The sequence below is a fragment of the Centropristis striata genome, chromosome 7 (genome assembly GCF_030273125.1).
Source record: "Centropristis striata isolate RG_2023a ecotype Rhode Island chromosome 7, C.striata_1.0, whole genome shotgun sequence".
Taxonomy (NCBI): Eukaryota; Metazoa; Chordata; class Actinopteri; order Perciformes; family Serranidae; genus Centropristis; species Centropristis striata.
This window is the reverse complement of record NC_081523.1, coordinates 36,994,911-37,004,193: the sequence shown is the minus strand read 5'-3', so window position 1 is coordinate 37,004,193 and position 9,283 is coordinate 36,994,911. Positions and strand designations below refer to the sequence as shown.

At 39.0% G+C, this 9,283-nt stretch overlaps 1 pseudogene; it reads left to right on the top strand.

The window, feature by feature from the left end:
* Positions 1 to 2,673: 2,673 nt before the first annotated feature.
* Positions 2,674 to 8,716, top strand: LOC131975395 (protein NLRC3-like; annotated as a pseudogene).
* Positions 8,717 to 9,283: the final 567 nt, after the last annotated feature.

Genomic DNA, 9,283 nt, shown 5'->3' with positions numbered 1-9,283 from the left:
TTGTGAAAACCTATTTCTACCCAATATATCCAATATCACACACTGTCTAATAAACAATTATACTGTATGTATATTATCTATGCTAAAAAAAAGACAACAATGTTTTTTTAATGAAGATATTTTAACTAAAACAGGAGAGCAGAGTCCGGACCATTTACAGAGAAGCGCGATTCAATGAGACACAGCACATCCGGGAGGATCGGACCACATCCGGTAGGATTGCGGTAGATTACAAAATAAAACAGATTTCAAAATAAAACACAGCGGATCGTCCTTTTCTTGCGAGATCTTCGCCACAAAGTGATTATGTACATTCACTGAGTGAATATTTAGAAAATAAAACATGTATTTCTCGCTAGAAATGTAATCAAAATCAAATTGTATGCAGAAACAAAGTCAAAATATTGATTTTTTCCCCTAAAAATGAGATATCTGTCCGCCATGTTTTTCGTTCCGACCGTCGGAACCTTGAAAGTCACGTGACTTGGACACAAACCAATAGGAAAAAATACCAGGTTGGGTTATGACTGTCATTAACTTGCATTGTAGCGAAATCCGTGTAATTTTCAAAAATGATTTACCATATATATTAGAGAAAGCTAACACAGTTATGTATGCGGATGACGCAACCATATATACATCAGCATCTACTAATAATGACTTAGAAATTATTATAGATAAGGAACTAGAAGGTGTGGCTGAATGGGTTAAAGTAAGCAAAGCTTGTCCTGACGATATCTAAAACTAACTGCATGATTGTATGCTCAAATTATAATATTGATAGAAACCCTGTATTAAATATTAAAATGAATGATATTTCTATAGACCAGGTACATGAGACCAAATTGCTGGGAGTGACAGTTGGTAACAAATTATCATGGAAAAAACACATTAATAATATGATTGCAAAGATGGGCAGAGCTATATCAATTCTAAGAAGACATGCAACTTTTATGAATCCAAAAATCTTGAAAACAGCAGTCCAATCGATAATATTAGCACATCTCGACTATTGCCCAGCAGTTTTGTGTTATGATTGTCATCACTATGCACCTTATGCAGTGGCACTTTCAATTTTGTTGTATAGTGAACTATATAATGACAATAAAGACTATTTGATTTGATTTGAGTTTGGTCAAATGCCACTGGAGACATGTTAAATAAACTACAATGTATACAGAATAGAGCTGCCCGCACAATACTAAAGTGTGACTACAGGACAAATATTATCTCTATGCACAAGGAACTTAATTTGTTATTGGTCAAAGACAGACTAGTGTACTCACTGCTAATTGTTATTAGAAATATATGCGTCCTAAAAGCACCTTTTATTTTGTTTAAAAACCTTGCTTTTAGTGCAGAGAGTCATAAATATGTCAGCAGACATGCAGCTGTAGGAAACTTTACATTACCTAAAGCAAGATCTAACGCCATCAAGCGCACAGTTCTGTATAGAGGTATGAAAGAGTGGAATTCACTGCCTAGAAATATCAAACTCACCACTAACATAAAGCAATTCAAAATATTAATAAAACAGCATTTATCAAAATAAGAAAACATGGTATATTTATATGTATGTAGTATATTTCTATAGATATATGACATGTGTTATTATAATGTATATGCTGTAGAACTAATGTGTATATACAACATATGTATTATGTGTTAGTAGATTTTATAATTATGTATACATATATGATATGTAGAAATGTGTGTAATATGGATTAATATGTGAATAATTTTTGTTTTGTTTTGTTTTTAATTTTTTATTATGTTTTGTGTTTTCAACTGTATATTTGATGCTGTTGGACCCCAGGAAGAATAGCTGTGGCTTTGCTGCAGCTAATGGGGATCTTAATAATAAACTAAACTAAACTAAACATATCACACAATACATAATAATTCATCATATTTTTCAGCAGGGAGAGAAAACTGCATGTTAGCAAACATGTTGCAGTAAGTACAGGGGCAGGTCTACCTTTAACTTCAAGTCACTGAGCTAAACAGACAATTTTCTGATCTTTGAGAACCCAGAAGGTCCTCTAGTCACACTTCCAGCTGTTCTGAAGGTATTTACAGACCCCACAAACACTCTGCTGAACATCTGGAGACAAAATATTCAGTCTGTTGCTAAATTAACCAGGTTCTTTCCAAATCCAGGTCGCTGGAAATCAGATATCCTCACTCTTTTTGTTAAACACAAAATGAAAATATGACTAGTATGCTACTATAATATAATACTATTATATTTTTTGATTATATTTAATGTACAAACTAAACAATGAGACGTGAAATTTCTGGCTACTGTTTTTGTTAGGATCATGAAAAAGAGTTTTGACTCAGGAAACTTAAAATATTTCATAATGCAACAAACAGAATCATTCCAGTTCTCTAAATGAGAACAATATAGAAAAGGTGTTTAAGTCGTAGACTAAGTAAATGTGATATAACATGATTTACACATTAAGATGAGAAAACAACATTTCCATTTTAAAAGTTGTTTTAATTAAACCTGTTCAGGACAAGAGGAACGTATCATGTTCAAAAGCTGATCTGTGTGAGCGCACACGCACACAAACACACACACACACACTGATGTAAATGGAGAGGGGAGGAGCAACACTAACTACGTCAAAGTGAAACTGAAAGTTTCAGTCAGCTCAGACTCCATTTTGAGTCGACACAACAGAACAGGGAGGAGGACAACTTGAAGCTGAGGCGAGGTGAGTTTTAATCCAGCACACAAAGTCATGATGGCTGAAAAAAACACAGTAGACCTGCTGTAAACAAAGAAAACAAGCTCAGAGGTAATGAGAGTGGAGAGCTGAGTGGTTTTATTGTACTGTATGCTGTGTGTGTGTGTGTGTGTGTGTGTGTGTGTGTGTGTGTGTGTGTGTGTGTATGTGTGTTACTTCCTCTTCTCCAAGGCCTGGCGTGATGCATGAACAAACTTGTTCTCTGTTAATGTTCTGTTAACAGTCAGTGTTACTGTTTCACCTCTCAGACTGACTTCAGATCAGAAGATGAATAATTGTGTGGAGGAAGAGGAGGACGGAGCAGAGTCTCTATTTTCAGGCTGTCTGTCTGTGAAGAGTGACTGGTCCATGATTGACCCTCCATACTTCAGTAATGAACCTGGACCCTCAGACACAAAGTAAGAACTGCTACGAACTCATTTTTTATGACTAATTTTCAGTTTTGTCTGCCAATGTTTTGTTGATTTCGTGTTTGTGAACCTTCTGTAACACAGACAAGAGAAATAATTTGTTCCTTCTTCCTCTTTATATCAATGACAACTGTTCCTCACCTAGAACAGTGATTCTCAACTGGGGGGTCGCTGCCCATCCTGAGATGTGTGAGTTATAAAAAGTTGATTGGTAAAAGTCTCCAAAACAAATAGAAGGCCTTTAAAGGGCATATATTTCCCATTACACAGTGCCTCTGAATAGCCTGTTGGTTGATAACAGAATGTGGTTCAGTAAGTTCTGTTTCCCCTGATAGGGTCATCTCTGCTACACTTACAAGATAAAACATGAATCTGTAATTCAAGATAAGTTTGGATTTTTATTTACATACAGTTAAATGTGTATTATTGAAGCTTGATAAGCACCAAGAGTTAACTTGTTTAAAAGTGTTTATCTGTAATCCAAAATAATTTTGGCTTTTTGTTCTCCTAAAGAAAACAAAAGTCATCATAGAGTTAATTTTATATTATTGAAACTTGATGAACATCAACAGTTAACTTGTTTAAAAAGCATGTGTACCTGTGTACAGATAGAAACCTTGTAAGCTCACTCTAAAGTTAAGTCTGCCTTTAGCATAGTTGCACCCTTGTTGCACTTTGTGTGTTTTTATTTCATCTTTTAAACAGTGCATGAAGGCATTGTGTATTGCTCCAGTTTTCTTGCTAAATAAATTTGGATGTTTAACAATTTTCAGAAATTTGTGTTGCAACTTCATGTCTGAGGAAAAAGGAGGGTCCTGAGACCGACCAGTTGAGAACCACTGACTTATAAAACCTGTAATCCAATCTAAGAGGACTAATCCAAACTATTAACCCTCCTTATGATCTGCAGAAACTGTACTTTGTGTATTTAGAGCTTTCTTTAAATAAGAAAATGACTGAAATTATTTTTGTGTTTGCAGAGTTTCGTACAGACAGAGAGCAGAGTCTCTAGTGTCTGGCTGTCAGTCTATGAAGAGTGACTGGTCCATGCTTGACCCTCCATACTTCAGTAATGAACCTGGACCCTCAGACACAAAGTAAGAGAGTTTTACTACTCGCTGACCAAGAAATGTTAATGAATTGTGGAATGTTGTTAAAGAATCTTGGAGTGGAATAACAGCTGAAAGGAGCCACAAGTTGGTTGACTCCATGCCACACAGATGTGAAGCAGTTATAAAAAACTGTGGTCATACAACTAAATATTAGTTTAGTGATTCTAAGGATTGCTAAACACAAAAGTTTGTACAAAATAGTTTTGAGTTTGTAAAGCCAACGGCAGACACTGCTATTTTTTTGAACACACCCCTTTCAACTAATTGCCCAATTGCACAGCCTTAACAGCGTGCATATCATGAATGCTGGGTCTTGTTGGTTTTCTGAGAATCTACTGCACCTACTGGTACCTTGTTTGACATGTAGCAATAAAAAAATATACTAAAAACCTGGACTAATCTGGTTAGTCACATTGGACTGTTCTTATTTTGAACACTACTGTATACAATTCATTTCCCAATATTTTGCAGGTGCAATCTAGAATCAGTGCACATCATTATAGTGAAATGTGTTGAAAAAAAAATCATGTGAAATCTTTGCTCTCCTTAATATGTGTTGACAGTTTTTTCACAATGTTCTTGTGTAGAATATGGTGAATAAAATTTAAGCTAAATGTTCCACTTATACTAACAAATCAGAGGTTGTCATCAAAAGTTTTTAATTATTAGTAAGTGGAACTTTGAGCTTAGATTCTCTTCACCATTTATTGTTGGTGAAGCTCAAGAAGGAACAGGAACATCCATGGGCAGTGCTGATGTAAATGTTATCAGCTCATTAATGAGACACTTGTGTATATTTAAACCATGTCTCTTTCTAGAAAATCTGAATTATACGTGTCATGTCATCATTTGATAGTTTACAATCGAGACAGAAAGAAAACAAAAAAAACCTGTCTTGACTTTTAAATAAAATAATCTATTTATGGGAAATCCATGCCTCGTGTGAATTTGGGAGCAATTAAAACAAAAAATTGTCCAACAAGGCCGTCCCACAATGTTAACAGGAGCTAAAAATGAATCTGTACATCAACCCTGTGATTGTGATCTGCCCCAACATGTAACAGAGCCCTTCCAACACCCTTCAACTAGGGTAAATGAAAAATTGGGCGTTTTTGTTATAATCCTGCTGATAAACAGACAACAAAAACATAATCTCCTTGTGTAAGAAATAAAGTAATGAGTTCAACAAACTGTTTTCAGAATACCACAAATTTAAACTGCAACTGTAATGGAACACAGTAACTGATATTTAATATTTTAATGTATAGTCCTATTACTTGTATTCTGTTAATGTCCAACCTTGTTTTTGTGGCTACAATAGTTTAACATTTCCCATCTGGAAATGTTGAAGAAAATACTGACTGACTGCTACAATCCCAATGATGTGAAACTGAACACCTGTTACATATTTACATCCATTCTTTTAACATGAAATGTGAACAGGTGTAAAGTTTTTCTTCTTTATTATGTTTTGGAAATAACTTTTTTCGTTAGTATATCTGTTAAGTTTATTTTGAAAGGAGTGTCAGTAGATATGATAACCGTAACTAATAAATGTTACACTCACAGTGTTTTGTATTAAATTGCAGCAGTATGGCAGAATGTGTTTTCACTTTAGTGATAAAGAAATGTGTTGACAGAAAGAGGAAGAGGAGTGATGAGGAGGAGCAGCCGTCCTGCTGTGCTTCCTGTCAGGACGTCCTGAAGGATCCCGTCTCTACCAGCTGTGGACACTGGTTCTGCAGAGCGTGCATCAGCTCATACTGGGACCAGTCTGCTTCACCAGGAGACTCCTCCTGTCCCCAGTGTGGACAGAGATCCAGAAGCAGACTGGGACTGCAGACAGCCAGTCAGAGCAGCACTGAACAAAGTGAGACTGTCCCTCTGTCTGCTGATGTCTTCATGTCACATGTTTAACAGGCTCCTCTCACTGCAACAACCTCTGCTAACAAACATTCTCTGCTTCAGGTTAGAAGCTGCAGCTTTCAGCATGCTTGTCTCTTGCTGGTTTTACATGTAACAGGGTCCGGCCTGAGATGATCTCCTCCCTTAAACCAAAGCCATGTCTGTAACTAAACTGACTGGATCAACACTTGTGTCTCTGCTCCAACCAGAGAGAAAGTTCTCTGTGTTGAACTCTCAGTGCTTTAGGAGCTTCTTACTGAATCTTTGTGGTTTGGAGTTTATTTCTCCTCCTGTGTCCCAGTTTATACTTCAAGATATCAGCTTTATTTAACATTTTACTGATTTAAACCACTCAGTAATATGTGATATAAAGCATTCCAGAGCCTTGTTAACTCACTACTGATTTAAACAAACATCTCGTGTTGCTGCTGCTTCACATAAAAGTTTTCTACTGACAAAAGCTGCTGAGCTGCTGAGGCTCAGCCTCCTGCTGTCAATCAAACAACCAACACACAGTCAGAGGCTGAGAGGAAAAGGAGCATTTCTAATGTTCCCCCAGAAAACATCTTTTCTTAAACAAAACGATAAATGTAAAAATCACTTTGATGTTATTTTTAAGCTCAAGAACAGATGATTACTTGAGAACTTTACTACTTTATATGTTCTTATATGGATTCTTCATGTTGGTAATAAATATAATGACTTTGACTCATTGCTTTTCATTTTGTTCCTTTTTTTAGTGTCTGGCTGTCTGCAGGAGATTTTAGATGAACATAAGATCAGTCTGAGGAGGAGGTGTGAACGTGTGACTGAAGGAAGTGATGCAACAGGAAGTGGAACCCTCCTCAACAAGATCTACACTGAGCTCTACATCACAGAGGGACAGAGTGAAGAGGTTAATACCCAACATGAGGTGAGGCAGCTGGAGACAGCTTCCAAGAAGAAGACCGTCCACGACGCTCCAATCAAGTGCCGGGACATCTTTAAAGCCTTACCTGACCAACAGGGACACATCAGAGTGGTTCTGACGAACGGCGTCGCTGGCGTTGGAAAAACCTTCTCGGTGCAGAAGTTCAGTCTGGACTGGGCAGAGGGTTTGGAGAACCAAGATGTCAGTGTGGTGATTCTGCTTTCGTTCAGGGAGCTGAACTTGATCAGAGATGAGCAGTACAGTCTTCTGGAGCTGCTCCATGTTTTCCATCCAACATTACAGAAGGTCCCAGCAGAGAAGCTCGCCGTCTGTAAACCTCTGTTCATCTTTGACGGCCTGGATGAAAGCAGACTTTCTCTGGATTTCAACAAGAAGAAAATTGTCTCTGATGTCACACAGAAGTCATCGGTCAACGTGCTGCTGACAAACCTCATTGAGGGGAATCTGCTTCCCTCGGCTCTCGTCTGGATAACTTCCCGACCTGCAGCGGCCAATCAGATCCCTCCTGCATGTGTTGACAGGGTGACAGAAGTACGAGGCTTCACTGACGCCCAGAAGGAGGAGTACTTCAGGAGGAGGGTCAGTGATGAAGAGCGCTCCAGCACAATCATCTCACACATCCAGACATCCAGGAGCCTCCACATCATGTGTCTGATCCCAGTCTTCTGCTGGATCACTGCTACAGTTCTGGACCACATGTTGACTACGGAGCAGAGAGGAGAGCTGCCCAAGACCCTGACTGACCTGTACTCACACTTCCTGCTGGTTCAGACCAAGAAGAAGAAGCAGAAGTATGCTGAGGGACATGAGACGAGTCCACAGGAGCTGATGGAGGCTGACAGAGAAGTTCTTCTGAAGCTGGGGAGGCTGGCGTTTGAACAGCTGCAGGAAGGAAACATCATGTTCTACCAAGAAGACCTGGAGCGCTGTGGTCTGGATGTCACAGAGGCCTCGGTGTACTCAGGAGTTTGTACAGAGATCTTCAAAAGAGAGAGTGTGATCTTCCAGAAAACAGTCTACTGCTTCGTTCATCTGAGCATTCAGGAGTTTCTGGCTGCAGTCTACCTGTTCCACTGTTACACCAACAGGAACACAGAGGTACTGAAGACTTTTCTGGGAAAAAAATATGTAATTTCATCCCTGGATGACTTCCTGAGGGGAGCACTGAAGAAAGCCTTGAGGAGTAAAAATGGCCACCTGGACCTGTTTGTTCGCTTCCTTCATGGCCTCTCTCTGGAGTCCAACCAGAGACTGTTAGGAGGCCTGCTGGGTCACACAGACAACAGTACAGAAGTCATCCAGAGAGTCATCAAGAACCTGAAGGGAAAGAAGACCGAGATCTCTCCTGACAGAAGCATCAACATCTTCCACTGTCTGTTGGAGATGAACGACCTCTCAGTCCATCAGGAGATCCAAGAGTTCCTGAAGTCAGAGAACAGATCAAAGAAGCAACTCTCTGTGATCCACTGCTCAGCTCTGGCCTACATGCTGCAGATGTCAGAGGAGGTTCTGGATGAGTTGGACCTGAAGAAGTACAAGACGTCACAGGAGGGAAGACAGAGACTGATTCCAGCTGTGAGGAACTGCAGGAAAGCTGTGTAAGTCCAGATGTGATCATCAACATTATACAGCAATGTAAAGCTGAAGCATCAGTGTGAGAGTAAAGATACACACTTTACACACATGCACAATATAAAACTTGGAAAACACAAACCTTTTCTGAAACTACCATCAAACATACGTATTGAAAACATTCTACATGTTAAACTGCTGATGTCATCATCTCCTATCAGTCTCTGTTGGAGTGATGGAGGCTTCATACAAATCTAGCCCAGAAAAAAATGAGTGTGTGCTAAAAATGTTTTCACACTCATCATTTAATCACAACACACAGCCTGTTTTACATCGTAAACAGTGTCTGCATCATGTTTTCTATAACATGTCTATTTATATTTTGCAGACTTTCTCACTGTCTTCTCTCTGAGACTCACTGTGAAGTCGTGGCCTCAGCTCTGAAGTCCAACCCCTCCCATCTGAGAGAGCTGGACATTAGCCTCGGCTTTAATCTGGAGGATTCAGGACTGAAGCGGCTGTGTCCTGGACTGGAGAGTCCAAACTGCAGACTGGAGACTCTGAGGTCAGTTCCTGTGTTGTGCTCACACACACAAT